This window comes from Monodelphis domestica, chromosome 1 (assembly GCF_027887165.1).
Source record: "Monodelphis domestica isolate mMonDom1 chromosome 1, mMonDom1.pri, whole genome shotgun sequence".
Lineage (NCBI taxonomy): Eukaryota > Metazoa > Chordata > Mammalia > Didelphimorphia > Didelphidae > Monodelphis > Monodelphis domestica.
In genome coordinates this window covers 699,082,188-699,087,015 of record NC_077227.1, presented here as the reverse complement: position 1 = coordinate 699,087,015, position 4,828 = coordinate 699,082,188, and positions in this window count along the sequence as shown.

Below are 4,828 nucleotides of genomic sequence, written 5' to 3'. Positions count from 1 at the left end.
AAATCAAAGAAGTTGAGGGTAGGAAGGTCAACTCCTCAGCTTGATTGGAGTTAATTACTCATATAGACCAATTTCATTTGTCCCTCCCCAAGCTTTAGAAAACTGGTACTTAAGGTCGATGGGTAGGGTTGTCCTTTATCTCAATGAGCCCTTCCAGTATAAAAATAGTAACTCCATTTTTTACATGTATTTAATACACATAGCTAGGTGGTACAGTGGATAGAGGATCTGGCCTGGAGACAGGAAGACAACTTCCTGAGTTCAAATCTGATTTCAGATACTTCCTAGTTGTGTGACCCTAGGTAAGTCATTTCTCTCTGTTTGCCTCAGTTTCTTCACCTGTAAAACGATGAGGCACATCTAAGTGGCCTCTGAGGGACTTTCTAGTCTAGTTCTATGACCCTATGAAGAAATTCAGGTCTCACCTCCTCTGTGAAAGCCTTTCTTAACCACATCAACTCCCAGAAAGCTTCCCTTCTTCTAAATTCTGATCATGATTACACATGATCCCAAATCGTAGAATTAGAGCTAGAAGGGTGCTAAGAAATCATCAATTTCAGGTACTCCCCCCTCCCATTTTACAGATAAGGAAACTAAAACCAGTTAAGGAATTTGACTAAAGTTACACAGGGGGATGGATTCAAACCCATGTCCTTCCACCATAGTACTCATTGGGTGCTTATCATATTCTGACTAGTAGATGAGTGCACTCTTAAACTATATTGCAAACCCCAGAAATAAATAATCATTTTTATAATAACAACAATAGCACATTTACATAATGCTTTAAAGTTTGCAAAGTACTTCAATATGCTGTCTTAATTTTTACCTTCTTTCATAATAACAATTTTTAGACAGAAGGGTAAGGATAGGCAATTAGGATTAAGTGACTTGTCCAGGATCACACAGCTAGGAAGCATCTGATGTTAGATTTGAACCCCAGTCCTCTTGACTCCAGGCCTGGCGCTCTATCCACTGTGCTACCTATAAGCCCCTGTCTCATTTAGTTCTTTTAAAAAAACCCACTCACACTCTATCTTAGAATCAACTCTGTGTATTGGTTTCAAGGCAGAAAAGCAGTAAGGGCGTGGCAAAGGGGGTTAAGTGACTTGCCCAGGGTCACACAGGAAGTATCTGAGATCAAATTTGAACCCAAGACCTATCCACCTCTAGGTCTGGCACTCAATCCACTGAGCCATCTAACTGACCTTCATGTCTCATTTAAATCTCATCACAACTCCATGAAGTAGGTATCATTATTATTATCTCTATTTTATGTGAGGAAACTTACAAATGAGGCTGAGAGAGGTTGAAGGACTAGCCCAGGGTCATACAGCTGCATCAGGATTTGAACTCAGATCTTCCTCTCTTTTAGTCAAACATTATCTGCTTGCCACCTGGCTGCCTGGAGTCTTGGTTGTAACTCCCCATACCTAGTAGCACAGTCACCTGCCCAGAAAAGGTGTTTTAAAAATACTTTCTAATTGATTGACTTTTGGTAAGACCCTGAACTGCAAAGCAGAGCTCATTTGTTTCCTATTTCTTCTGGGGCTGAAGGTGATTATCACCCAGAATAGCCAAGACAAGTATTTGAGATTTAATAGGCTTATTCTCCAGTGGTTACATGTTGTGCAGAAATGATCCCAGCACAGAACAGTTAGGCTAATGGTACATAGACTACTGAAAAGGAAGGTTGTGGAAAGCCTTGAATCAAGAAGCATTTATTGGGCATCTGTTCAGTGCCAGGATCTGCAGGCAGGCATTGACAGTACAAAGACAAACCCAAAGGAGTCCCTGCCCTTGAGCACCTTATATTGTGCCAACACCAAGTTCCCAATAGATGCAAAATAAAGGCAAGGCAATTTGGGATATTGGGAAGGCACCCAATCTACAGGGCACTCTGGTTCTCCATATCTGGGGAACCAGAAAAGCATCCATAAAGGAAGTAGCCTTTGAGCTAAGCTTTGGAGGAAGCTGGGATTTCTAGACGTGAGCAGTGAGGACAGACTGCGTTCAGGATACAGGGCACAGAAATGGATCATGGAATATTGTGAGTGAGGAACAACCCCATTAAAGAGTTTGGACATTATCCAAAAACAAAAACCTTTACCTTCTTCTTAGAATCAATACTAAATATCAGTTCCTAGGCAGAAGAGCAGTAAGGGCTAGGCAACTAGGGTCAAATGATTTGCTCAGGGTCACACATCTAGAAAGTGTTTAAGTCCAGATTTGAACCCAAGACTTCCCATCTCAAGGTCCAACTCTCCATCCACAGAGCTGCTCATGATTCACTCTTTATTTCCTACTCTTGACTTCCTTGGCTTATTTGAAGTCCCAGCTAAAACTACATCTCCTATCTTCCTTATTCCCCCTAATTCTGGTGCCTTTTCTCTGTTGATGTCTCCAGTTTATCCTCTATCTAATGTCATTTGTACAAATCTATTTGCTTGTTTTCTCTCTCATCAGACTGTGGGCCTTTCCTTGTACCTCTGGCACTTAGCCCATTGCTTGGTATACAGTGGTCACTTAATAAATGTTTATTGATTGACAAAACACTTTTATCACAGCAGCACTTTCATGTAGGTGATATAAGTATTGTCACTCCATTTTACGGATAAGAAAAGAATAACTCACAGAAATTACTTCCTACAAGCATCAAAGTCAGAATTTGAACCCAGGCCCCCTAATTTGAATTCCAGGGCAATGTCTAGATGCCCTCCTTCATGGTCAGAGTGAGCAGAGCCCTGAGGACACAGGATGCCAGACCTGGAAGACATTTCATTTAACAAACCAAAGGGAGGAAATTATTTGCCCAAGGTCACACTGTAACTGAGCAGCTGGAAAGTTACCGGAACGATTCAGGGCATGGATTAGGGTGGTGGCACAGGGAGGAGAAAGGAGGTCCCAGAAACACAGTCCTTCAGATTGTTCCATCTGGGTGGGGAACCTCGAGTTCTCCAGCTGACTTCATCCAAGCTCTTGGCAAGTTGTCTAAAAATAAGTGTCTATCGAGTTTACTCTGAGAATTCGGAGCCCAGCCAGGCTGTCTGCCAGAGGTAAATTCAGGCAGGTGGCTCGGAATAGGGGAGGGAGGGAGGGAACGCGGGGAGAATGGCTCTGCTCCTGCAGCTCAGGCAGGTGAGGGATTGGGAGCAAACAGTACGCTTCCCCTGGTGGCTGGAAGAGGTTATATGGGCCTCTGCTTCCCTCTAGTGTCCATTGAGAACACTACATGAGCTCTCCTTTAGACAGAGCCCCAGAATGCATAAAATGAGTTGTTTCTTTTTTTTTTTAATTTAGGGTCACAATTCCAGAACTAGGGAAGACATTAAAGGGCATCTCGTCCAAATCTCTCACCTTGCAGATGAGGAAACTGAGGTCCAGCCAGGGTGTTAATTTCTCAAGGAGATACAAGTGGAAAAAATTGTAAACAAAGTAAATCGAATCTTATCGGGGGCGTTGGGTGGTGCAGTGAATTGAGAGCCAGGCCTAAAGACAGGAGGTCCTGTGTTCAAATCTGGTTTCAGATACTTCCTAGCTGTGTGACCCTGGCCAAGTCACTTAATCCCCATTGCCTAGCCCTTACCAGTCTTCTGCCTTGGAATACACGGTATTGATTCTAAGACAAAAACTAAGGGTTTAAAAAAAAATAGAATCTTTTTATCCCTTTGAGTCACATTATTAAAAAATATTTTAATGTTTATCTTCTGTCTAAGTATTAATTCTAAGACAGAAGAGCAGAAAGGGCTAGGCAATTGGGGTTGTGACTTTCCTAGGATCACCCAGTTAGGAAGTGTCAGAGGCCAGATTTGAATATTATTAAATTGTTGATGTGTACCTGTAAAGGAAAGAAATTCCTTGCCCCAATGGGTTGAAAACTCTGGTTGCTTCCTGGTAGGACATTAAGATGCCCCGGCCAGAATCACTCAACCAATCACAAACATGTATTTAATATATTTTGTCGTTCACTTGTTTTTTTGGTCCTATTCCTGGCTTGTGACTTCATTTGGGGTTTCTTGGCAAAGATACTGGAGTGGTTTGTCATTTCCTTCTACAAATTATTTTCTACATAAGGAAACTGAAACAAACAGGATAAAGTGACTTGTGCAGGGTCACACAAATATTAAATGTCTGAGGCTAGTTTTGAATTCAAGAAGATGTCTTCCTGATGCCAGGCCAATGGCTCTGCTCTATGGCAACCTTAGATGCCTCTGTTACTACTGGACAGTTATGATCCCAGGTGTTACAGATAGGAAGTCCAAAATGAATTAGACCCTTCTCTCAAAGAGAGAAACATTATTAGCAACCATCATTAAACTGCTCAGAGTTTTAATCTAAAGTAGAAATTCTTATTAAATTTCTTTAAGACAAAGATAGACAGAAACAGAGACAGAGAGAGATAGAGAATTTTCAGTTTTGATTCTTAGGAAGGGGACAGGGAGGAGGTGGCATCTTGTCTAACTAGCAGGTGCCACTGTGGAGGGAAGTTTGGCTGAGAAGCACTTTCCCTTCCTCCAGGTACTAGTGGATGTTAGCTATAAGAGGGTGCTCTACTTGGAGTCAGGAAAGTTGGATTCAAAAGCCTTTCTCAGATATTTGACTAACTAGTTGCATGACTGGGAAAATCAGTTAACTTCCCTTAGCCTCAGTTTCATCATCTCTAAAATAGGGCTAATAATTGCACCTACCTCCCAGGGTTGTTGTGAACATCAAATAAGACTCCAAATGAGAAAAATAAAGTGTATTGTAATAAATATTGACTGTCCTTGTTCCTCCTGACCACTCAGTTCTCCAAACTGGTTGGTTCAGGATATGACCTTAACTTGAG